Here is a 27,889-nt window from a genome sequence, read left to right on the forward strand (position 1 = left end):
CTCGCTGGTCATTACGTGCTCTGCTGCTTACGCACTTCATTGACTTTTACGGCCCTACTGGTCAGTGCTCCACCACCCAATGTCTACACCATCGCTCTGGTGTCTGTGGGCTATTTCTATGCTATCCAGGTTTACCAAAGCCAAATAAAAAGGGAATCCAAATAGGGAAAAGATCCTAAAAATCTGATGGTGCCTTCTAGAGCACTAACAGCCATGGAGCCTGTATGGAGCCTGGTGCATTTCATGGAGTTGGAAGGGATGCTTTTTGAGCATGACCAGGTGTCCCCATGTGGAAAAGAGCCTGCTGAAGTAAGGACAGCCTGAAGGCGCACACAGTGGGCAGGCAGCAGCTGAGTGTCCACCATGCAGTAGAAAAACCCAAAGCAGTTCCACCCTGTAAGGCACTGCAGCAGTTAGGTGATGGGCAGAGGACCTCTTATCTGCCATTTCCCACTTTCCTTGATGTGCCTTAATACATCCCGATCTAGAAAACAATGGGAACATCATGTCACAGCCACTCCCAATGATGGAGAAACCTGCAGCTTTGAAGAGGATGGGTGTTCTGTGGATGCAGTGTACCAGCCTGATGCAGACAGGAGCTGAATAGCAATGAAAATAATCATTTAGCTCCATGTGTAAATAATTTCATTCTAGTAACAGTTACAATCATAACAGTAATGAAAACAATCACAGAGACTCAGAGAAGCGTTAGAAAGATGCCACATTCAATTTACAGAGTTAGTTAAGCTAAGTCTTACATGAAAGAAATATTTTTAATATAGTAATTAGATATTTGTTGGAAAATTCTTGCCTTATTCTTCAACCAGTTTTGCAGCCCACTGTGGTTATTTTTAGATGTTACTGTGGTTCCTAGCATTCATAAGAAACATCTCTGGCTACGGGCTTGAAGACGTGTTTGGACTACTTCAGTGCTGCAGATGAACAAGTATGAATAGGCGAAAATTCACCTTTAAAGAAGACTGAGGCATATGTGCTTGGACAGCTTTTCAGCTTGTGAACAGCACGGTTCTGCCAGTGGGATGTGGTTTTTCATACCACCCAAGAGCTGCTCAGGTGTACTAACATCTAAGGCTATGCTTGAAGACACATGCTTAAGTATTTCACCCTTAAAAGTGCACCCACTCCAGAAATTAAAGCTTAGTTTTGCACACTTACAATGTCAAGTCTTTGTTGATAAATTCTCTCAGTAATCCCATTATCGCAAACCACAGGACTGTCAAATACCCCAGGACCAGACGATCGCAACTCAACAAGTAGCAGATCCCACTTGGAAGTTTTAAATAACATTCATTCGTTTTCCAAATCCTACAACACAAACTACCTACAACTTACCAATAGCAAACCCAGACACAAAGCCTGTGAAAGCACACTATCCTACCTTATTCATTGTTTCAACCAATTTTAGTCCAGGGACCATCACAAGAAATTAGAAGGAAAACCTAAGAGGGTTCACACACACTGTTTCTGTTTAAGGACAGAAGTTTTAGCTCAAATACAACATAATTGTGATGTCATTGAACACAGCAAAAGTTGCAGGCAAATGCCACACTTTCATAGCAATACTACTACCGTAGGCATATTTGAAACACTATAGCATCTTCAGAATGTAATTATAACTGTTGTTTCTGTGGTTTCAAAGATAATAGAAGTTGTTCATAAAATTTACACAATGCCGACGGGCTGCATACAAAATACAGACTCAGTGTCACAGGCAAATCATTCCCACGAAGAAACCTGCAGACCATCAAGTTATGCTTTAATATTATTGCGAGAAGCAATTAAAAATACAGCACTAGAGATACAACCCAAAAATCCTTAGACAATTCTTAGACCTAATCAGATAAATGAAGATGGACTTGCCTGGTTAACCGGGGTACAAGTTGCAAAACAGCCAATTCAAAGACCATCTGGGCTTGCTTGGCCTCATCAGTGCTTCCCAACAGAGACCCATCGTGAAAAATGAAAAAACTCTAGTGGAAAAAAGAAGTAACAGTAGGAAAAAAATATTTAAGTGGCCAGCAGACTTCCCTACCCTCCACCCAGCCCATGGGAGGTAATAGCTGCATGGTGCCTCCTCACCCCACTGCAGGGAGCTCACAGCTGTGCCTCCCCCACAGGTGGTGCAGATGGGGCTTCAGGGAGGCCCTTCCAGCCCAGGGATCACCTACAGCTGTTGGAGAGAAAACGAGCGAGTGGCTCTCACACGGTTAATTGATAGGTTCGCTCATCTTCACCACCTTGCTGTTCAGCTTCACCCACAGAGGTGCAAAGAGAGGCAGATGTGGTATTTGGCAAGCTGTCAAGACACATCTTTCTTTTTAAAAGTAAGGCACACTTCACTGGCCGCTCTCAGACGGGTCCTTCTGTCTGTAACAACACTGCTGTCGGCACTGAAGTTGCCCTTTTCAAACATGGTCAAGGAGGAGTGGGTGACAGAGGGGAAAAAGAGTAATGTTTTTCAGGTGTTACCCAAAATGGATTCCTGCCCTTCCCACCTTGCTCTGCTGTCAAAGAGCTGTCTTCAATCCTTGCAGACAGCTCTTGGTGGACATATGCTTTGACCAGCCACGCCAAATTCACCTTACTGGAATCTCCAGCCATGGGTCCAGCCATCCTGCCACACAGAAGGTCTCACATTGCACCCATAGTACAACACAGGGTCCAGATGCCATCGCCCTGACATCAATCATATGCACAATGCATCGCAAACAGCAGAGTCCCACTTTCAGCTTTACCAGTGGTGTAATTTTTATAGTTTCATCCATCACTCTGTACTTCTCACTCCGTGGGCAGTCTCTCCCTCTAAGTATCGCTTGGAGTTTTGGAGCCTGAGGACAGATTTGAAGCTTTGGAAGTATAAAGGTTATTCCCATTGACACCCACCGCAATCTTATTGTCTCTCTAGCTAAACAGTAACGGTCACTTGAAAAGTTAATTGTGATGCTGCTACTGAGAGCCTTGTGATGCCTGCACCTCCTGTCAAGAAAACATTCAAAGTGAATCTGAAATCAAAGTAGACAAAGCTAAAGTTGTGACTATAAATGTCCCGCCCAGTAACTCAGTGTTGTCTCCTTTGATTTCAAATTCTCTTTGAACGTCTCCAAACAGGAGGTGCGGCTCAACTGTGGAAGCAGAAGATGCAAAATGGGACCACCACCCGTTTACTTCTCATGTGGCTGGTGCTAACAGGTGGAGGATGCTTAACAAAAATGATAATAAGACCTCAGTGCCAACAGGAATTATCTACCCACATTATCCTTGTGCTTGTGCTTCCCAGCACGGACGTACGGCACTTTTTGTTATTCCAGAAACCACTAAGCCCAAACAGAGAGGCTCGTTCCAGCTGAACTGGGACTTTCTGCATGAGCTGACATTTTGGAAAGTAGTTTCCTCCTTGGAGCTGAGATGGGATTTTTCTGGCTTTAGCAAAGTGGGAAATTGTCCACAGCCCTTAACTTCCACTCCTAGCATATTTTCACTAAGTAATTTGCAAGCAAAACAGTCCAGAAAATGCTTGGTCAGAGCAACAAGTTTTTATAGCCACTTCATTTGACAGAGCAGAATATTTTTGGTAATGTTGCTGGAATGACAGTTCCCTAATTCTTCACTACACCATGTGCTGCTTTTGCACACATTTTTACCTTTAGATCTAGAGATAAAATTGAGCAGCCCTGCACCGTGAGTGGTTTGCAGCCAGCGTCAGGAGACACGAACAACCTTACCCTCTCAGGAGCAAGGGGTACCCGCTAGACTCACCGCAAAGATAAGCAAGGGCATTTTTGATGGGGGCTGAAGTTCCCTTAGCCAGCTGACTCCAGTATCGCCTCCTTCCTTCACCGTGCTGCTCCTTTCCTGATGACACTTAGCTTGGAGCAGGGAAGGGCAAAGCTGGCAGACTGGAAGATTGCCTAATGTGCTGTGACTGACATGTAATCGAATATTCAACCACTGGTCCTCATGTCGGCAGTAAAGTGAATATGACACCTTTCAGCTTAGTTGTGATCACGCCTCGTTCTTCTGCAAACAGTTTCATAAAGGTGCAGCCTGGCTTCTTTATGAGCTGGATGTGTGAGATGGGAGAGCAGTCACGAAGGTCACCTGCTGCCAGGAATGTGACAAGGACCTGTGAGGGACTGACCTTTAAATGCCAAACGCATCCCTGCGGCGCACCCCTGCGCCTCACACCGGGGTGGGACTAGCTGCACGCTTTGCTTTAACAGCCACCATCGCGCTCAATGACCTGGACGAGCCACCTGTTCGACATCAGATGAGTCTTTATCTCTCATAGCCTTTTTGGATCTATGAGTACTGAGAAAAAAAAAGACACACACATAAAGAAAAAGAAAAAAAAAAAAAAAAAAAAAGAACATTTGGGGGTGAGAAACCCCAAGGGAAGGAACTCAGATGTTCGGGTCAGGCCTTAGAAAAGGTATCAATTCTTCTTTACACTTAGCACAGCCTGCTGCCTGCCCGGGCTCTTTGTCTCTGCCCTCTTCCCAGTACAGAAAGCATTTCCCTTTTAAATGACATCTGAGCGCTGACATGCTGGAGGCACCCATCCTGCATCATCTCTGGCAGATGGTGCAGCTGGCCACGATTTTCGGGATTGCTTAAATAAAACCGCAGTGCCATATCAAGAAATGTAGAGAAAATGCTCAACAGTGCTTAAGATGTTTAAACATCACAAACTGTCTAAGACTTCAGATTGCTTTACTGTGCATTTTTGGTGATGTAACTATTCTTGTCAATGGTAATAATAAAATCTCCACCACGATTCATTTTCTTTGCTTTCTGGGAGACAAGAGTAAGTCCTATGGTATTTCTGTTCTGACCCAATGTCAGACTCCTTCACCTTGCTACATTAGGAAGAAGTTTGGATGGTTGTAACAACACAAGTCAAATGCTTGAGGTTTCTGGAGAAGGGGGCTTCACCGCTGCAAGTGTCAGATCCGAGATGCCCCGATGCCATCCCACGAGAAGCTGACCCACTCCTTCGGTCCACAAAGCCGGTAACATCTCTGTAGGGCTTTCACAGACATCCCAGCAATTTTAGTGCAAGCAGCAACGTTCAAGTCAACATAAATGCCGGCTTTCCTTTTCCCCTATGGTTCCGCTTGCTTTGAGCTAATTAGCCTGATGGCCATTTCCCTGCCCCCTGGAGATGGTTGTGTTTAGTAGTATATGTATTTTGGGAAAAAGCCTTTTAAGTGAAAATTGTCATTGTCATATCCAGGAGCCATTTAGCTCTTTCTAGCTTTATAGTAAGTCTTCAGCTTTTTTTCTACTAGTGATTAAAGTTAGATGCCATATTGGAAAATAACAACATTGGGAAACTTTAAGTCACAGTTGCTGAATTCTGGGGCTGTGGAAGTGAAAAACAGGATTGAATGTCCAATTTAGTGGGACTCCTTTGAACGTTTGAGCCCTGGTAGATCCCAGAGCACACAAGACAATCTTGAAGCACTTACGAAGTCACCACACGAGAGCCATTTACCTGTAGGTGTCAAAGGAGACCCCTCATGCTACTGAATCCAGTGATACCTGGGAACCTGCCTAAAATGTACTGCCTCCCCCAGCAAGGGGGATGGAGCTAACGCTCCTGGAACAAATGGAGGTGCCTTGATTTTGTTCTCCAAACCCTGTCCAGTGCTGCCCCAGGGAAAAGCACCTGTCATGCCAAAGCAGGGGAGCTTGCAAAGGTATTCAGAAGGCTCAACATGAAGTCAAGCCCAGAGAAGCCGAGCTGGATTTCTATATTGTTGCAGACAGTATTTTTTTACTTACTGGGCATATCACCTGGCATATATCCAGGCATTTCAGAGCACCGTCACCCAGGGTATGACCCCAATATACTCCTCGCATTGCTTCCCTCGCATCGTCCCCAAAAGCTGGTAGGAAGGCGGCAGCAAAAGGGCACACAGCCCCTTCCAGAGCCCCTCAGACACCTCTCAATGAAGGCAACGCTGTGAGTGCGGGCAGCTGGCCGCCTTCCACGGGGACCACGCACGCCGCTTCCACCGCGCTCAGGCACCTCCGGCCACAGATGTCGGCTTTTATTGCTCAGGTCTCCCATATCACTGGGCCACCTGTACAACATATTTATCGTACAGCAGTTATTCTGTTGCTGTTTGCACTGAAATAATCTTGGCAGGAAATGGTAGTTAATCCCAAGCATAATTTTTTACGCCGTGTGTAATGTAAAATCACCTCTTTGGATAAGTAATATACTCTCATTGCCTTCTTAATGGAATATAATATTCCTTGTCACTGTCAGAGATGGGCCAGAATTGGCTTTTAAGGTCTGAATATCTCCATTTTAGGCCCAGATTGCAATTCCTGAAAAAATGGGCAACTTTTACAAACTCTGGATTTTAGATGTGGGATACTGTTGGACCCTTCTCAAAGGCTGAGATGGTGAAACACAGCCCCATCACAGAGTTAGGTTTGAATAGAGGCCTCGGATTCAAACACAGATCCAGGATTTGGATGTGCTTTTTGGAGTTAGTCCCATTCCTAGCCACATCCATTTGATGTAGCAGAGCAGGCTATCACACTGGTGAAAAAAAAACACTTGGAGCATGTATTGCCTTTTTTTTTTTTTTTAAAGTGAATTTAAAATTTTCTTCTCCCAAACTTGGAAAGAGGTGGCATGACCCTGCACATTACAAGAACAATTTTCTTCTGCTGCTGTTCAAGACATACAGTATTTTTTTTCCCTCTGTTTGCTTTAAAAATTAGGTTGCTAATGATAATGCTCCTCTCATAGATGATCTTGTACTTTTTAATGATACCCATAGTTTTCCTCCACATAAATGACTAAATCCTCACAGAAATCTCTGTCTTGATTAGCACTCCTGCTAGTAAAATTTCACATACTAAATCAGTACCAGCTGTAGCAAGAAAGAATGAAAAAGGCAAGTGTAAATGTTCCATATGCCCTATCAAATTGGCATCTGTGTCAGTAACCCTGTGTTTTTTTAAACAATTGTATACATACATTCTCAGAAGTGTTTTGCTCACAGGATTCTGCAAGCAAAATTTCCTCTGTTGGTACATCACTGAAATGTCACATCTAAAAAAACCCCAGCAAGTAGTTTTTCTTCTCCTCCTTCCTACGCCCAACCCTGACGTGCAATTAAACGAGTTGCCTCTAGTTTACTGCACCTTTATTTTGACGGCTGCTCTCCGTAACCTGACACGGGAGCGCTTCTGCAAAGCTGCTTCACATTTAGCGCTGGGTTATTAGTAACACTACCGAAAGCCAAAGCTACTACGGCATTGTAATTATTTCCAAGCTGAATTCAGAACTAAGGACTCGAGTTCCAGCTCGGCTGTTGGGGAATGCTGTGCTGGGAAGCGTTCCTGCGAGCCAGCATCTCGTCTTTCGCGTGACTCATGAATGATGATGCAGGAGGGAGCTTGCCCCGGCGACAGCCCAGAGCTCTGACCCAGAATGGTCAGTGACTCAGCTTCATAGTGCAAAAAGCACGATTTGGGTACAGGGCAGGCAATAGCTATAGCCTCCTGGACCATCCTTACGGCAGTAAACTGGCTGAGCACCACCTGCTCCATCATTTTGCTGTCTAACAGAAGAAAGCCCAGAATAATATGCAATAAATATGCACACAGTACAACTTAAAAGTAACCAACTCTGTCCTCAATGAAAACACTTTTAAGCCAATTTATCCCTATCCTGCAACTGGAATTTGATCAGTATGGCAAAATGGACTTTCAAAGTTAAACAAACACTAACTAGTGCTCCAAATAGGTAGCAAATGCCGCAGCCTTCTGTGGAAAGATGATACGGAGCCAGGCTGTCCGCTGGTGAAAGTCAACCTAACTTCACTGGACTTTGGTGGAGCTGTGCTGATCAACACCAGCTGACTGTCTGATCTACTGGAAACCCAAAAGCCAGCCATTGTGTTTCCCTGACATGGGACAATATAAAGTAAACAGGAAGAATTAAGAACCAGTTAAGGGCATTAATCAGATGGTTCTGGGACAAAAAAAGTATTTCTCTTGTTTCCAAAAGTCAGAAAGACCCTCTCTCCTCACACTCTTGGCCATGACAAAGTGGTGACACTCGTTATGTTTTTTTCCAGTGCAATATGAGGCGTATATTTGCACATCATGTCATGCCTGTCCATGGTAATCAGAAGCCATTATTTCCAAAAGCTCAAAATTCCCTCCTGGACTCTGGTATGCCAAGTTTTTAGTTCACAATGATTTCTTTCTTTCTTTTTTTTTTTTTTCTTTTTTTTTTTTTTTTCATGGTTGATTTATAATTGCTGCAAACAGAAACAGAAGTTTATAATAGAAACGCTGACAAAACCATAACTAGTGTCATGTTAACACTACTATTGCTCCTCTCTGTCAGACTTTCCTTTAACCCTATGAGCCAAGACTTTTATCGAGTATCAACAAAAGCCCAGAATACACAGGGCATAGTAGGCAGAGTATAGAACTCGAGACAAGTCTGCTGGAATAAAGTCCTTGCCTCAGTGAAATCAAAGGGATTTTATCCCCAGTGTCTAGTCTCACTTCTGCCAGACACTTGCTGTGTAATTTGGACAAATTTATCCTCTGCAAAATGGACAGGAAAATATGTTCTGCACTTACATTACAAGTGCTGCAGCATGATTAGGAAATCATGCTATTAAGGGAAGTGCTCCCTGCAAATTATTTACAAAAATAATAATAATAAAAAAAAAAGGCAAATATTATTCTAGGAACCCTCGATGCTTGGGAGGCGGTAGGATCTTTACAGCTCTGCTCGCATGTATTTACACCGAGACATCCATATAATATATCCCTGTAACACCCTCAATATTTGGGTCTTGTCTCATGCTTGTGATTTTCAATTTTATTCCTGGATTAGGTCTCATTCTTGACATTTTTATGTAGGTTTTGTATGCAGTAATATACATACATTAGATGGTGTTGAAACCATCAACCCGAGTTACTATTTTTAGTGCAATGCAGAGGATGGGACAGAGACATAAGTGACAATTAAAGAGACTATATTCAGAGCTGTCATCAACAAATACTTTTTTTTTCTCTTGCCAGGAATCCTAAGTTTGTAGAAAGGCCTCCTAGGCAAAAATTTTAAGGCAAAACACTTGGGTCATTCAAAAAAAAACACCAACTAAATGACATCACCAGGAGGCTGGGCTGCTAAAAGGTTCCCGATCATTGAGTTTGCGAGAAAACTCTTATTTGCTCCCACAAATTGCTGATCTGCCTCTTTGCTTCTGTACTACCCGTGCACAGAGCCTGCAGATGTATATAATTTATGAAGCTTTCCTCATCAAGGGGATTAGGCAGCCCTCTTTCAATATGTATAAGAAGTACAAACACACACTTACCCACTATGTTTTACGCCTGCCTGCAACAAACAGCTGAACAGATTGTGATGAAATTCAGACATTGACAATCTGACAAAAATCTTCTTTTTTGCCTTAAAATCTGGCTTCCAGAAGTTTTGCAAATCTAAATATTTTATTTGAATACCGCGAGGGCCCCAATCTTATGGAAAGCCTATGAAGCAAACATGTAGATACACGTAGTTAAAGAGAAGGAGAAAAAAAAAAAAAAAAAAAAGCACAGACACATACACAAAATGCATATATTTGGTGCAACTCGCCAATTTTCACAATGACTCGGGTGCGTTTTCTCTCCGTGGCTCCCGAGACTGTAACTAGACTCCTCTAATAAGCACTTTTTGCCCACCAGTGTGTCAACGGTGCTTTAACAGTAGTTTCAGTGTCAAATTGCCCTTTCCTCAGCAGGGATTGTTAAGCCTTTCTGTATTATACTTCCAAGACTCTCACGAGCTGGAGTTGGGAGATATAATATTTTCTTTGAAGTTTGCATTTCACAACACCCTGGGATGCAAACAAGCTCCAGTTTCTCAGTAGTCAAACAATTCTGGCACACAGGGACTAGGACTAAATATTGTACCAAATTTTCTAATTACGTCTTTGTGATATTTACTACACGATGTTAGGTGAAAGCAGATTCTAATCAATATAAACCCCCTTGTCTAAACAGGACATCTGGGCTTTGAAATATTCTGTTTGTTGTCTCAAAATTACCCTGTGGCAAGCCACCATAACAATATAATATCTTAGTCATGGAAAACTTTGGAGTATTTCTGATAAACTTATCATAAACAGATGAGTGCTTTCTCTCTTTACAGTATTAAGGTGATGTAAAAAGTGAAGATAAAAGTCAGCTGTATGCATAAAATCATAGAGACTTATGCCAACAAAATGCTATGTTTACAAGTTTAAAAGCTCAAAAGTCTGAAAAGGCAAAAATTAGGATTCTTAAAGTAACACTAACTCAGCCACATGGCACATCCTGGCACGCACATTTAGCAAAATAAACATTAGCATATTCATATACACATTTCTAGAGCAACGTATTTTTAATGTGGCCAAACTAATTCAACAATGGGAATCTCAACTTTTCTCATTTTATGGCCAGATTCTCAGCTGGCAGAGATATATTATTTCAACAAACCGACATCATCTACAGCAGCTAAGCAGCAGAAGTGCTTGCTTCTGAGCAGGCAAGTGCCAGATTCTGATGCACTTACGATGACAAGTCTCTTTTCCTGACTTTAATATCAATATTCATAAAACAAGATAGACAGATGTGATTAAGAATCGGCTCCTTAACTCAAAGCCTGAGCCTTCCAGTACAAAAACATTCACAAGAGTCACATTTTCGCCTCTATCTTCTCATGTAGAGACTTGGAAGGAATCCAGCCTCCCTGGTACAAGTATTTTACAGCACAGGACATGGACACTGGTAGCTCTTTGGACCTGAACTTTGGATGATGCTGATTATTACTGACTCTGTCAGCTTTATCTGGCAATTCCTTGATTTGTTCTTCCAGCACTGACAACCCGCACTGGAGGGGAGCATCTCCGTGCTCGCCAGGCACACAAACGTGTCAGTGCAGGATCCGTTCCTGCATTCAAATCTTCCCACAGAGAAAGTTTTCTGTTCTGAGGACGTTCTCTATGGATAACGAAGTGGATCCCGGCTCCCAAAGCAGCTGCCTTTGCAAAGCTGGCTTATCCCATCACCCCCGAATTGCCCTCGGTGGAGAGGATCTCTGGATGGCACCGGGCCAGCGCTGCCAGCCTTCTGCCATCCCAACCTGCCCGCGGGGCGGGAGCCCTCCCGTGGAGCAGGGGCTCACCAGCCCAGGATAAGGGGATCTAAAAATGACACAAAGCCCCCTTTGCCCCACCTTAATGCGACCTATGCTAAATCCAGCTTGGCTGGGGCTGAGGATCAAGGCCCTTAGCCACTCTTAACTTAATGCTGCAGGTAGGAATATACAAACCCCCCCGCGCTCCATCAGCCGATGTTTATTTTTATTTTTCAAGTGCCCAAAGTCTTGCTCAGGACTACAGCCCCACCAAACAACATGCTCTATAGATACAGAAAAGTCTCAAAAATTCTCAGTTTAATGAAAAGATACATGAAGAGTAATCAGTGAGACACAATTGCATGCAAATTGTTTGTATATATTATGTGCAAATAGTTGGTTAGTTGTTTGAGTTGGTTGGGTCTTTTTTTTCATACAGGATCCTGAACCTTACCCAGCTGGACTTGAAGGTATCCGGAGCAAGCTGGTTAATTGTTAACAGGCTTCATAAAGACACATGGGGATTTAATGCTCAGATCACCTCTTTTCCCCTTTGCACCTTTGCAAGTCACACAAAAAAACTCCAGAAAAGCTTAGCTATCCATACCATTTCAAACAGAATATGTTGCCATTTCAGAGTTAGATATGGAAGGAAAAAAAAAAAAAAGAAAAAAAGAAAACTGGAAAGCACTTCACACCTTTGAGCTCTCTAGCCTGCTAACAAACTGGATAGATATGGGCAAAGATGTTCAAAAGTTAGTAGGGGTGACAGACAGTGCAATTGCTTCATTTCCATAAGCTATCATGCCCAAAGAATCAGATTTGATTAATAATTTACAAACAAACAAACACAAAATAAACCCATTATCTTCAGATCAGGAATAAGTCTGGCCGGAAAGTTCAGAAAGGCCTGGCCATAGAAAAACAAAGGGTTCTAGGGCAAACGCTGACTCTGAGGCTCTGTTAGAGGCCTGCCTTCCGCAGGGGCCTGGGGGGCTATGGCGCAGCCTGCCCCATCCCGGAGCCGGGATGCTCTGGCGTGCTGAGGGGGACACCCGCCTCCCCTGGGACCCTCGGCCAGGAGTGCCCAGGCCACAGGGTGGGAATGGCCATCCGAGATCCCCGGGCCAATTACCCAGTAACACCCTCCAGCTCTGAATAATCCTATTCAGGGAGAAGAATTATAACCATGAAGGGCAAAAACGAGGGGAAATGGGATCCTTCCTCAGGCCCCTAGCAGACATGGAGAGGACAATGGGGAAATAAGAGCTAACACAAAAGTTTCCTCCAGTACGTCCTCAGCCACCGCTGTTTCAGATGAGAATTTCCAGAGGCAGGAACTAAAAGAATATTATGATTTTCTTTGGGGGATTAATTACTTTGCTGCTTGTTACCTTTTGTTAGAGGCGTGACACTGTAACCTTGTTGCACAAGGCACCAGATGTCCGTTCAGATACCAGTTTTGAAAGTTTGTTTTCCCCTCTGAGTCTGCAAATTATTGTATTTTTTTTCTGCTAAAAAACCTGATGAATTTTAAGGCAAGCAGACACCAAAACGTGCTACAAATGATACAGACGGGTGCTGAGTGCTTTGGATGAAAATAAATAAAGGTAGTCCTTCCTCCCACTCGCATTTGCTGGAGATGTGTATCCCCTTACAAATAAAAAAGTATTAAGAACATATTATGAAGAATAACAAAGAATAGCAGAGAAATCAGAAAGTGAGTGGCACTTCAGATGGAGTTTAGCAAATTAAGTCATTGACCTGAAGAGGAGATTAATACCAAACAAGGTGCCCCTTCTTCTGAAGTAATGAATATTCTTCAAACAGCAAGGGAGCACTGACTGCTGTTTGATGCTGATGACATTGAAAATTTAGGAGAACAGAAATTCCATCATTTTTCATTTGTATGCAAATGCGCCTGTTCCAGAAATTAACCCCTGAACCCCATGTCAGTTTTCATCTGGAGGAATTCTCTTTGCTAGCATCACACAGCGCAGCCTTGCTGCTATCCTGGGGTCACTGGGGCTTCCCCACACAGAACAACACAAAACCCTAAAACAAAACAACAAAACAAAAAAAAAAAAAAAAGGAAAAGAAAAGGACAAAAAAAAGAAAAAAAAAAAAGAGAGGGGAAGAAAGTAGGATGGGGGAAATTGGCCAAATCATGCCAGGCTTTGTTTACCCCCATTAATGGAGTATAAAGGAGCAATAGGAGCAAAAGCATGTTGTAAAATGCACATCTCTAATGCAAGGCTCTGGGTACTGGTATAATTGTGATGCAAAATGCAGCCGTACCTCTTTAGGCAGAGCAGCAGCCACTAATCGCTTCCACTGGTGTTAAGGTGAACCATGGGCCAATATACAAACCATATTACTCTTCCTTTCAGCCAGGGCTTCCACTGTTAAAAAGTTCCTTTGTCACTTAGCACCTTAGACAAATGCTACTATCTGCATGTGAAGGGGAAAGAGATGATGGAGGTTTTTTAATTGATGTGGATTTAATTATGCTAATTTAGACAGCTGTAAAGCCTTTTCAGTATAGCTGCATAATGGGACCAGCAAATACAGGTGTCCTTCACTGCAGGCGCTTAATGTTTAACCTTAGTCGTTTTGTAAGGAAGGGAAAATGCAAAGTAATGGTTAACCAGCAGAAAGCTCTATTTCTCGAGGACCTAAAGAGGACACTTCGACTCTTCCTGCAATCCCATTCAGAGCTGCAGAAATCCACACAGGCTGAGCAGAGCACAAATACTTCTGCTTGCTTGGACGGGTGAGGCTAAGGCCAAAACAAGAGGCTTCGGGTCTGCCACAGGCTTCAGCATCCTGCACAGGGTGTCCTGAGCTTAATTCAGGCCATCTCCAAACAAATGCTTAATTGAAGACAGCTTTTTCATCCTCCTTCTGCAGCCGTTTCTCGTCAGCTTTTTTAATCCTTTGTATCCAACCACCTACAGCACCAGCAGCAATTAAACCCAGTAAGCAAGACATCTTCTTAGGGTGTAGGGTGTTTGCTCAGTGTCTTACCCACACCTGAGGCTGCTGTGCTTCCCAATAGCCCCCATCCCACACCCTAAGTCCCCTCTCTAGGCTGAAGCTGGCACCCCCAGTGACCATCTGGAGACCCATTTCCCAGGGGCTGGGTTTGGCCACTTCAGCTGCCTAAAGTGGCCACGCACCATGTGGCATCGGTGCTCCCTGAAGGGAAGGGTGTAAATGCCAAAGGTGAGGAAGGGATCACCAAGCTTTTTAAATATAGGATGTATCACAGCCCAGATGTGCCTGTGCCTCACCAGTGGCTAGAGGCAGCCTCAGTCACTAGGTGTCTTGTGTTCAGATGCCTACATGTCACCTTGAAACTCTCCTGTTCAGGTGCACTGTCTTATTTGTATGACTACTAAAGACCTAAAATTTTGGTTTGTGGGGGTCTTTTTGGTGTTTTGAGGGGGGTTTTGTTGTTTGTGTTTTTTTTTTAATAGAAGTTGCTATTTATTAAACACTTGTTAAAGTAGAACAAAATGCTTTGGCATACAAGTTCTGGTAGACATCACTGAAGCAATTTCAGGCATTACAGAGCTGAACTGTGTATCACCCATCACTGACGCAGCAAGCACTGTCTGCTTTGAAAGTTGGACTTTGGCTTGTGCATTCCTCCCAGAACATCTCTTTCTTAAGGAGTGTTGCCAAACCAGTGAATATGCTGGAAATCTACACTACACCATCAGATGGAGTTGATTTGTGTAAGGCAGGAGAGTGAAGATTAAATCCAGGTGTACAAAGCTATCTGCTGCTACATCTTCTTTAGGTCTCCCAGAGGCTGCAAGAGCAGAGATAATGGGAAAAGTGCTTTCCCATCACATGACGCAGTGTGTAGTCCCACTCCATGACGGGAGCTGCTCTGCATATCTGTGTCTGTCTCCATAGTGGTGGCACCTGGATGCTGCACTATCTCTAATAATTCTTAAAGTACCGTAGAAGTGGGCTTTTATCCCATTCTACCGTGAGGTCATGTGGTTTGTCTCAGGTCAGTGAGAGCAGATTTTGACTTTTCTTCCATTGTTTGATCCCCCAGCATCAAATTGCATGTGTCTCTCGCTTTCCCCCACCTTTTCCTCCCTGTCTGCAGTTCCACCTTCTGAGCTCCAGGCACTGGCTATGGCGATCCTCTCTGTTTTGGCAACCGCTCCTGTTCTGGGAAATGTTAACGACGGGCACCAAGGGGTTAGCAAAGTACTGTACTTCAACCAAATTAACCAGCTTCCAAGTCTGCAAATTCTGCTGCCTAGATACAGATAATTCTCCCCAAACACTAAGTCCCCTTGTCCCCCCAGGTCCTCCTCAGGAACAGCCAACTGCAAAGCACTAGCTAGCTATTATATCTGTATGCATATATTATAAGCATTAGCTTGACAAGCTTGCTGGTGACAGCGTCAGTCATACTTCACTTCATCCTCCTCCTGTGGTCCAAAGCTGGATTCAACGCCCATGGGCCCACGCTGGGCTCGCACAGCAGCTGAAGGGCCAAATGCCAGTTAATCTGGAAGATATCCTTTCCAACAACAGCACCTGACTTCCTGGCCGGCTTCCCCCAAAGTATCCTCGGTTGTTCTGGCAGCTGGGACACAGACAACGCACTTGGGGTTCGGTCAAGTTTTCCTCTTGGCTGCTTTGAGCTCTTTGATGCCATTTTCCTTGACTCACCCTTGATTACGGTGAATGGTCTCTATTACGTTTTCAAATAACCTGATATCCATAAGAAAGGCTTTGGAGTAGGTTTTATTTCAAGTGTTATCCATTCTTACTTTTGCCTGATGCAGAAATGTAAGAATCGGTCCTAGAGCCAACCAAATCCTGGTGCTTAGCCCAGCAGTATATCAAATTTCTTTTGCATATCCAGAATGAAAATGCACAGCCTTTTTAACAGGGACAGGCAACGTACAACATACCAATGTAAGCACTCTGCTCTGTATTTTAACAGATTTCAGGAATTTGTGGGAATTCTCTCTAACGTTGAAGAGTAAAAGATCTGAAGAAACGCTCTTGCAAAAAAAATACAAATGGGCGCTTTGATAACTATAAAGTTGCTTTCTTGGACCAAGAGCCCACATTAGGAACCAAATAAAATATTTAAAGGCAAAAATATTGAAAAGTTTCCTCCCGTGAAAGGGAAAATATGCTCTATGCTATACCAGACCTTCCTTTTGCAAAATCTGTTTAGAAGTTGCCATGAAACAAACAGCATTCAACAAAAAACTTGGCAATTTTTGTTAAAGTTGCATTTCTATATATATATCTAGGAATGGTTGGTTTGTTTTTTCCTTAAATCCAAGTGTCAAGTTGCATTTCAAACCACATATAAATATAATTTTGCTCTCACATAATGCTTTTGTATCTGGTGTAATTCCATTTACTGCAGTGGTGTTACCTTTCAGTTACCGTAATGGGAACAAGAGCAGAATTATGCCGATAAAGGAAGCTGCTTACAGAAAGAAAGAACACAGAAATACATACTTCCTCTGGCTTATTTAATATATTTGTTTGTCCAAATTGTAACAGATATTTATTTCAAGAAATATTGTTTGATCAGCAAGAGTAAACACTGATATATCTTAAACTCCAACAAGCAGTTCTTACAATTCATCAAATGACACCTAACTAAGATTAAGTTTAGTCGGTCAACTAAAAGAAACAAAAAAAGGTTTCAGGTCATATAATCATACCCTTCTGTTTCCCAACTTTCTGAGAAATCTCTGTCTAAAAATAATTCCAGCATCCGGATGCCTTGAACAATTGGCTTACTTTAAAACATATAAAAACTCCTATTCCGTCCTTACCCATTTTAAGGTCTCAGTGCTGGCACAAAGTAATAGTGCTTAGCACTACTATATACCCCTTTCCATCTCCAAAGCACTTTACAAACATTAGCTAATTAATCCTCACAACACCCCTGTGAGGTATGTAGGTAAGTATTGTCATCCAATTAGGTAAGTATTAAGCACTGTTATCCCACCAGATAAGTATTAAGGTCTCCCATTTTACTGGGGATCCTGAGGACAACAGGTTAAGTTACTTACCAAAGGTCACAGGGGGAATCGGTGGAATAAAACTTGGGATGCTCTGGTTTCTTGCTGGCTATTCAGGCATCCGGGCAGCATCCGGTGCTGCTCCCTCGACAAAGGCATCCATCGCCATCCACATGTTAATCAAGGCTTTCTAAAACCCTCCAAGACACAGAGCAATGAGTACAGCATGGTGGAAAAGATGTGCTTGAGAAGCACAGCTTCCCCTCTTTAAGGTGGGCAAAGATGACATTGCCTAGAAAATTTCTCAGGATTTTTTTTAAGAATAAAGGTCTTGGACGGAGGCATTTTCCTCTGGGTGCCCATGGACATACGTCATCAGGCCTTGCTAACCAAAAGCTCTTTCTTCCCCTCCCAATTTACCTTTCTTTTCCACTGTCTTGTAAAGACGGGCTCATGTTAAAGCCTCGCATCCATGCCACAAATACACAAACCTATCGATCATGGTTTGCATCTTCTGAACACAAAAATATCCAGTTTGAAGCCCCAGCTCCGAGGCTTCCAGGTTTGTAGGCAAGCTTGAATCCACAAATACACTTGATGGGACAAATCCCTTTTCAGAGGATCTAGAAAATAGGACTAGCCCAGCACATTTTTGGGTTTCAATCTAGCCTCCACGGATGTCAAGCTGGTGAAATAATATCATCCGTCCCCCAGAGACAATGCCTGTGTGCACATCTGCTTTGAATTTCACTTCGCTGCTAGAGAAAAAGTGAAAGCTCCTACTATAACTCCACTTGGAGCTGTGTTTGCAAATTAAAAGAGTCTTGACTTGGTGTCCTATGGGTTTTGTGAAGTTACAGAATTCTACACCAGTGTGAGAAGGCCCCCAGAAAAATGCGAAACTCGCTCGGAGGAAGCCTGTTGCAATACCAGGCAGGGCATATTGCAGCGTCTGCCCAAGGACCCATCCTTTGCTGATATGTGATGGAACAGTCACGACTGTCCTCTGCTCAGCACTCCAGCCCTGGGCTAGCAGCAATGGCACCCTGCACCAGCCCCCCGAGTGCGACAGCAGCTCTTCGTCTGAGCGTGGGGCACTGGCACAGCCATGCTCCAGCTCTAGCTGGAGCCGAGGCAAATCCCAAGTGTGAAGAAAAAAAAAAAAAAGAAAAAGAAAAGACATCGACTAGATTTCAACTGAGCTGATTTATGTTTTCAAGTGGAAGGCAGTTTTAGCTGAAGTAAACTACACGGTTTTTAGATCATTCAAAATTCATGGCAGTTTGATCCCACAGGACGTCAAACAAACACAAATGATTTGCCAGGAATCTCTACAAATTGAAATAACCAAACCTTGTACAGTTCCAGCAAAAGTCTTAAACCAGTCCTAAAGAAGAAAAATAAAAAGGATTAAAATAAAGAATTCTTATTTTACTCATCTACACAAAAACATATATGCAATACATATCCAGATCAAATGCACATGAAGAAGTAGCCCAAACATCTAACATCTTGAAACTCAAAAAATCTCCAATCCACAAACCAATAACAAATAAACAAATGAAAATGAGTCATGAAAAAAGAAGGTAGATTTAGATGCTGTTGCTGCCTTTGGAGTGGTTTTATTTTAACATTGGACTGAAATAATAATAATAAAGAAAAACCTGAGAAAACGAACACAAAATGCAGGTAACAAATATATTATGTGTGTCACAATCATGAGAAAGAACAAGGCAACCAAAACTGTGAGCAGAGTGTGCTTAGTTATTATATTCTTTCAGGCTTGGTCTGCCAGCATTTTTTTTTCTTTTTTTTTCCTGTGTCCTGGTTACCCGTGTCTGCCCAAACACTTTCCATGGGTTTGTGTGATCCCTTTCCCAACAGAGGCAATGATGTTTCTCCATAACCACAAGACTCAGCTGTTGTTTTTACACCACAACTCGTAGCTGTAAATGAGCGCAGTGACTTGCTGTCCCCCTGCCTAAATAATGAAGACCAAGCGAGTAGTGAAATTTCAGTGTGGGTTATGCAAAATGAAAGGATTAAAAAATGAAAAGAGCATTCACTTCATGTTGCTCCTTTAAAACATTATCACATAGCTCCTTTTTTTCCTAACCTGACCTTTTTTCCCCAATGGTTTATCTATAACTTAATATAACTAATTCTTTTGAAATAATGTTCACAGTTAGCATAATTGGTGTTATATAGTTCTAATGTACATTACAGAATATTCTGTCACTAGACACTAAATTGAAATTTTAAAGAAAATGATAGAAATAGCTGTAAGGGAAAAAGTACCCTTTTAAATCTAATTTGCTATGCACCGCAGTAGGGTAATGGATGCAATGAAAGTTCCTTTATTGAGTTCCCATGTCCAAAAGGTATTTAGGTAGCAAAGGATGTTAAGCAGACCCCCTGTGCTCCTCCTTTAAGTAAAGATAGCAGGAAATAAGGTATATAGGTTTGTGTCCTCCTGATTTTTATTTCCTCAGGAGTACAACTTATGCAAAGGGCACCTTAGGCTACTTGGAGGATCACAAAGGGTGCCCTCGACCCCCTCGCTGTCTGCATGAATAGAAGCATCTAAAGGATGGCTGAAGCCATACAGCGAGTTAAATCCTTCAGGTGGGTCTTTTCAAATTCCAATAGTGAGGAGTTACTGGAGAATTGGTAAGGATTTCACTAGGCCCCAGCAGGTTTGAGATCAAAAGCCCTGGTTAAATAAAAGCCTGTTGGGAAATCTTAAAACCTCTTTGTAATGTAACTTAAAAAAGTTAATACAAAGAGCCCTTAGACTGAAGCCTGTAACAGCATGAACAAAGAGTATATCAAAACTGATTCCATTAAGGGAAGGCAGACAAATAAATTCATTTAATTTAAAGAGAAATCAGATATATTACTCTGCTAAAAACTAAAAAGCATACCACGGGAAAATAAAAAAAACAACCAACAACCCAGATTTTACAATACACACACATAAAGCTGTGAATAATAGAAATAGTTATATATATATAAAATCTATTTATAAATATCTCTCAGAACAGAGAACAGAACATTTTATACACACGTATATGTTTAAGTATCAATTTATCCAATATGTGTGTGTGTGTGTATATAATTCTAGTATATACATATTTTTATCATTTATGAGGCCTCACGCTGGGCTTTCAAATCTGCAGATAGATATATCTATATATGTATCCAGAAAAAACGAAGCTGAAAGAGCCCCTACATTCAAACTGACACAAGATATTTTTCAACCTAATTAATTAAAAAAGATGGGTGCTCATCAGTCAGCTGGCACAGGATTTTTTTCCATCATATTGCCAAAGTGTCACAGTGTTAGTTGTGCAGCATGTTTAAAACAGAAAATCTGGGACTAGGATTTAGATATCATTTATTAGTTGACCTCTTTCTGAGCAGCTCTTATACTTTTAACTCATTGGGGGTCCTGCACCATGGCGAGGGGGGAGGGAGTGGGGATAGGAAGGAAGAGACATAGAATTACATCGAATCATTTATGTTGGAAAAGACCTTTAAGACCATCCTCTCAGTGATGTGCTTGAAGATCTTGTGTTGTATGTCAGTGGCACACGCACCGGGGGGTCATGCATTGTTTGCACAAAGCAAGCTGTCTCGTGAGCATCCTACGTGCATGGGATGGCTGTATTGCTCCAGCATGGTCCTTGAGCTGTGGGGACCATGACTGGAGGTGCCTCACTTCACACAGGGTCGGGGCACTTAGGTGCAGGATGCTTTCAACCCCTTGGGAGGAAGGAGAGTGATGTCCTGTTGCCCCATGGTTCACTCTCCCCGCCACAAAGAGTCACTAATAATTTTGCTCCTTCTATTCTCCAAGAAAGGAAAGGGTGTGGGGGTGTGGGGGGGTGTGTAGCTGAATTTTACTGCATTTGTGAGGCTCCTTATTATTATCAAGATGGGGGAGATGTGGATATCTCATTAGCTAGGAAGCATATTTTACTGCTTAAGAAATTATATTCCTCTCACAGATTTCATAGGCTGTGCAGCTAGGAGAGGGAGATGGATGTGTTCTACAAACTAGGGTGAATGCCTGCAAAAATAGTGTTAATGTTCTGCAGGATTTTTATTTTTTTTTAAAAAAAAACCTTTTCTCCTTATAATTAAAATCTGACATTTCAGTTCAACAATGCTAACCCTGAGCTCATTATGTTAATGTATAGTGGGGGAATGGCATCCCCTCTCATTCTCTAAACCACGCTTCTAAACCTCTAAACCAACCCATGAAACACCTCCCTACAGCAGGCACGAATCACTCGGCCCTTGGGCTCTTTAAGAACAACTTTTCTGAATATAAGAAATCAGCAACGTGTCTCACATATGGTGCCTTTCATCCCAGTGAGCAGCAAGAGCTTCACAACCTACACCAATGGCACTGATTTTCTAATTTTTTTCTTTAGACCCCTAAAATGCACAGCAATTCAAAACCTTTTAACTATAGGTATTGGTTATCACTTCAGCGATGCCATTTCTGGTTGTCTTGGGTGGACCCCACCAAAGGAGTGCAGGGACCACTATTTATCAATGGACCATCACACTCTGCACAAAATCACCATGGTGTCTGCTGAAGAGCTGCCCTTTGCAACAGCAGTCTCAGAAAACTGACAAAATGAGGGATGCTAGATCAAGATGGGACCATGAGGGGAACCCAGGTGACAAATGTTGATATAGAAGGGACTTTGGTCTCAGTGCCGTGACTGACATCCTTGCCCCAGAAACAAGTATCTAATAATCACAGGAGACAAACATCACTTTTGTCTCTTTGTTGGAGAGAAAACATCGCTGAAAGCACCGTATCTAATAATATCAAAGGTTGTGGCGGCTTCTGCATCACTGGCAATTTTTAGACCGGTAGAGGATGAGGTTTTCTGGTTCAAACAGGAATTAATTGAGGGAAGTCATATGGCTTGTGTTATACACGTGACACCAGATGATCCAAATAGTCCTTTCTTGGCCTTATAATCTACAAATAACCTTGTGGAGGTACTGCTCTCCTGTGGATTAGTGGCAAACCAATGCTCCTCTTGCTTGGATGAGTTTTCTGATCTAAATACCATCCAGACCTGCATGGCCTACAGGATTTGACTGGATAACGGTCTCAGACGGAGCCATTGCCAATTAATGCCAGACATGCGATAAACTGGGGTAGGACACGCTCCACTTCAGGTGCTGTGTGATTCTGGAGTATTGTAGCTATGTAACAAGCCAGGTCTCAAGAAAAATAATTTTGCTGTAAGGACACTTACAAATATAATTTTATACTTGCTATCTTACATTACCTTGCACTGTAAAAGACCCAGACTATCAGACACCATGGAGCTCTTTGGCTCTGAATTAATCAGATTCATTTGCAAGAGCAGGATATAATTGTGGCCAATTTTATAGTCCATAAAACCCATAAGATTCCAGAATTAACGTGGGGAACAGGATAACCTATTCCCATATGGAAAACAGAGCATATGGGGTCTTGTCTATCTTGCTTGGATTACAAGGCAGAGGAAATACCTGGCTGAGCAGTGCTCAGGCATTATCAGGTGGATGATATTACAGGAGCAAGCCGGGTCTTTATTTATTTGCTTTATAAGGATGCCTCTGAGTTCAGGTTGTTTGAGTTACATAAATGCTAAGCCTCCTCCAGACTAGCTCCGCAGCCCTGATTGCTCTAAGTCCTCTGTCGTGATCAGTCAACACCGTTTTCAGAAAGTTGGGGAATGCCAGGCTGCACCCCTCCAACCCAGCGCTGAGCTCCGCCACCACCTCAAAGTCAACCAGAAACTTTTCTTAAATGCAGCTATCCTTATTTCTGTCCCTATCTCTAACTGTGCTTCATTTTAACCCCTAGGATAATTTGCTATGCAGAAGGAAATGTGTAATTTATTAAGTCAACAACCACTTCCTATAGTATCTACAAAAATTTATTCTGAGGTTTCCCGTCCAAGTAGGAAAGTTATTTAGATTTGCAGGCTGAGACCGTAGCAAAAGGTGGAAAAACTTACAGTCATTACGTTGATTAATCAGCTGCTGAAATTTGGCTTTCCAGCATGACACCTCTATTCTCCGAATGTGTGGCCTACTGCAACGTAATCAATTTGTCTGTGCAGGCTCCAAAACCCCAGAGCCACACAATGCAAAAAGGCAATCTTCTGCCCTCTTTGACCACAATAAGCAACATTACTGAAATCACCGCTCCTGTACAAGTGTAGCATGACCCCATATTTGCAGGCAGCAGAGTATGACTTCATTAAAAATCATACACTGTGCTAGGGATTCCCAGCTTTCGCAAGGCAAGGCAGCAGCAGAGCAGCATATGTCTGAAACCGATAGGAAAATGGGTAATGCCTTAAACCCCACCTCTGCACCGTTATTTACATACGTATCTTTCATCTGATACAGGCTTCCCCTCCAGCACCTTGAATATATCAGTCCTAAGGAAGAGACTTTAAGTTCAAAGAGTGCCATCCCCAAACCAAAGTAGGGGGTTATCAAGTGAGGTGCGCCAAGCAGTAAGACAAAACATATGCATTTTTAATAGGTAGCTGCTCCTCCCCCTCGAGGAAGCCAAGAAAAGAGACTCTCTGAAGCTTCAGCAGAAAACAAGTTCAGTGGATTTCTACTCAGGCTGCTATTTGCAAAAAACAAAATTCACAACTCTCATGTATCTTTGCTAGATGTTTTCCAAGCACTCTTCAAAGCACGCCAGCTCCACCCTTGGTGGTCCTATTGACCAGGTGAGCCCATCTCCACGCGGCATTGAAGAAGAAGACGGGGTGTGTGGGGGTGGAATAAAAAATAAAAAGGCCATGAAAGAGAAACAAAAATCTCAACAGGTCTGTATGGAATTCCAGCAGCACTTTATTTATTAATGCTTATGTAGCTACCATTGTATTCCAGCTCCCAAAGACAGATCTGCAAGGAATAGGCCACATGCTGATTGACAGCAGCCATAATTCCATACAATGAGACTGTATTAAATTGTTTGATGTGATATGATACTCATCACTTGTAACTGATCAAACATACTGCTGCATCAAACAGTATTACAATACAATCAGGCTGGATATGGTTCCTGCCAAGGCTGTTCATCACATTGCACACTTCTGCATTAAACATATCTATTAATAGCATTGACAAACTACTCCTATCCAAATTTTTCCAAAGAATTGTACGACATGAAATGTGCAAAGAGCTCCATACATAATGCTTTGCAGTTTGCGGCAGCGTTTCCATTGGCTGAATGCTTCCACATGAAAGGCTTTGCTGATTTGGGGATTTTTACAGGATAATACCAAAACTTGCAGACCTGTGCCCCAAAACAAAGAGGTGACATTCCAGCTTCCCCCCCCCCCCCCCCTTTTCTTTTTTTGTTATTGGTTGGGGTTTTTTTTTTCCCCTTTCCTAAACAGAAACAAATCGGAAGATTGAATATTTTTTGACCAGGATTTTACTTTTGCTGTGGTTTCCCCCAGGAGCGCTGCTCTAGCCTGCTGTCTTGCAGAAGGGAGCTGTGTTTGCTAACACTGACCCCTTCAGAGGTGGGAGACATAAATAAACAAATTCCTTGTCACCACTGTTCTTGCTGCAGAAATAGAGGGTGAGATGCTGCAGTCCATGGGGGACAGGGCTCGCTGTGACATTACAACTGTAGGGGCTCTCTCAGATGCAGATTCTTAAATGAGCCCAGGTCTCTAGAGGGCAGAGGTCAGCTGTCCTCAAATCTGTGTGAATGCTAGATTAAGTTTATTAATCTCCCTGCTTTCACTTAAAAAACAAATTATAGGACGGTTAAATGTTAATGCCCGGAAGCTTGTGAGACGACGAATGTCCTCAGCTACCACCGCTAGCGGGAACACAAGGTGTTCAGACCCCAAAAGGGGATTAGAAGTTAGTGTGATGCACCGGGGAGTGCGTTCTTGTGGATTACTGCGTGCTTCATGCCCAATGCATGTTTTGTTCGCAGCAGACACGAGTGCAAGACGTGCAGCTGCTGGATGGAAAGCTGCTGGCCCCAATTCAGGTACCGATGACTGCCCAGAGGTACAGCAGATATGCCCACTATGCTGGAGTCAGGGGTGGAGGGGTCATAACCTCAGCCACAGCTTTTTATACAGAATTTATACCTCTGCTTGGGTAAGATTTGAAATACCCATCTGCACTGACCCTCCAGCACCCAGGAACGGCATGAAACCAAGCATGCAACGAACATGGTATTTAGCAACCTTCGAAACTGCTTCTATCAAGTGTATCTCATAAAACTACTCCAGCGTGTAAAAATGAAGTGATAAATGAGTATGAGGGTTCCATACAATTCCTGGTGGACAGGTATGCACATCATAATTGGACAATCTGCCCCCTTGATTGCTATCTCAGCTTGGGAGACAAGGATCACATAGCCATGGAAAATATGAAGTAATACGCAGGAATGCATGCCTATCTGAAGCTGGCGCAGAATACCAGGGTTTTTTTGAGTTGGGATTGTATACATTTCACATTTATGACTTCTTGCAAACTACAGTGACAGAAGGTATCTTTTGTCCTGCTTTTCACTCCTGTAGTGTCAGCGTGAGCAGATTAAACACACTGCATGGTAGCAAATTATCTCTCGACAGAACCAGCTCCATAAAGATTATTTCAGAAAGGTGTGTAAGGCATTTCCTTTTCTTAATGTTAAAAAAATAATAATAATTTTAAAAAAAGCCTTTCAAGATAATAAATTGTCTCAGAAAGATACCTTAAAGACTGACTTATAATGGAAAACATACAGGAAAGAGCTGGGAAGGGCTTTCACACCCTGACGGGCAGTTTTTAGCAGCAACAGCTCAGCACAGTGCACAGAGCAAAAGAAGCTGTAACTTTCTATCTGGGTGTAGCTAAGTAATTCAAGATGCTGCAAGTTAAATGTAACAGTAGAAAGGAAGAAGTTCAAAAACAAAGTCCCAGGCATTTCAGCGCAGCGTATAGTATGCTAAATTGTGGTATTACAGAAATTGCTGAGAGTTTGGCCACAAAACGTTTCATACTGCACCAGCACTCTGCCAGGGTTGGGTTCCAGCAAGCCCAGACATTTTTCCCTTCACCTGTGCTCCCCCCACCCCCTCACCCTCCCTCTTCCGTTTGTTAACACAGAATGAAAACTGTATCAGAGAATTACAGCCCTTATCCTAAATGTACCTCTCAATTTATTAAATCAGCGCAACCAAAAATTCACCATGCATCAGGCAAAGATAACTGCAAATCTGTTCTTACCCTCCCCGTACCACCTGAGTGCCGCTATTATTCCTCATCCTTGGGGAAAGGACCCCATATGTGAGTTTCAGAAACCACCTCAGTAACTCCAAGCATCATTATCAATAGTAGGATGAACTGCAGCTGGGATGTACTGAGAAGGCACGGTAATACTCGCCCTAATCTCTGCATTCATCTCACTGGCCCTCGCTAGGAAGTTTAAGTACATTTACTGGGGATTCTTCAGCCCTTGAAAGGTAGGAAGACATCTATGAGGCTTGACGTACTAGCTAATTAACTTGGGTTTGGAAAAAAAAATCTTCTTATCTACTTAACTTCGAGACACTCTCTTTGTTTTTAAGCCTGCAGACTACCTTCTCTTTAAAATGCACGTTACGTACAACTCAGTAGTATGGAATGTATTATTTTTAATGAGGATCTATTTTAACTTGGACCTAAAACTACTATCATTTGACAGAGGCTTTTTTTTTTAAAAAAACAAAACAAAAAACCCAAAAAAAACCCCAACACACATTTGCAGAATCAGCTGAATGATAGCCTATAAACTGTGTTTTGCAAGGCAGGCTACAAAACCATCACACTTTCTTTCTTAAAAATCCAGGAATATGAATGTATGACTCCCTGGAAAAGGTACCCCCAAATGCATACGACACGCCCCCCCCCCCCCCCCCCCCCCAAACCTATAAGGAGCTTAAAGAAATCTTCCAGTGCCCGTTTCTTGGTCTGTAGAAGGGGGAACTACTGAAGCTGGGAGAAAGTGATTGAATATGTGCCTGCAGGAGCCGGGGCACGTGAGTATTTCACGCAGCTTTTCCGACAGGAACACAGACGTGAGCAACTCCTGTAACACCCCTACTCAGAATTAAACCCTACCAAAATTTCCTGCCAATTGCACAGAGCGATTTTAAAACCCTCACCATATTCCTAGCAGATAGAACAGTGGCATGATTGACCAAGCTTTTTTTTCTTCTTTTTTAAAGTACACATATGATGATGCATCATAGTTATAAACAGATGGTATTTGGCCTCCTTCCTATTCTCAACATTTGGAATTCCTAAACTATGTGAATTAAACAATAATATTTTATAAACATACAAGGGATTTTGCTCACTGCTTTGTTAACATAGAAATTATACAATGCTGACATTTATTTAAATTTTAAAAAGTAAACAAGAGTGTGTATTGAATTAAAGCAAACTAAAATCAACAGAAAGAAATATGTTCTGTGCGCACATTACCTACAACGGCACGGGCCTTTTTAGGGGAGACGTAATGGGATGAAGCACAAATTGTAGCTTAGACAGTCTGATCCTTTGTGCTCGAAAGGCTCATTTAACACCTCGCTGTAAACAACGGATATTTATACCATAATTGGCCCGTTGACCATCAGTTGTTCAT

General features: G+C 42.6%; 1 long non-coding RNA gene across 1 annotated transcript in view; it reads right to left on the reverse strand.

Annotated features, from left to right (window-relative positions):
- LOC130154339 (uncharacterized) overlaps window positions 1-27,889 on the reverse strand; it is a 138,797-nt gene that overhangs the window by 109,645 nt on the left and 1,263 nt on the right. The window lies entirely within an intron of this gene.

The sequence above is a fragment of the Falco biarmicus genome, chromosome 8 (assembly GCF_023638135.1).
Source record: "Falco biarmicus isolate bFalBia1 chromosome 8, bFalBia1.pri, whole genome shotgun sequence".
Classification (NCBI taxonomy): Eukaryota; Metazoa; Chordata; class Aves; order Falconiformes; family Falconidae; genus Falco; species Falco biarmicus.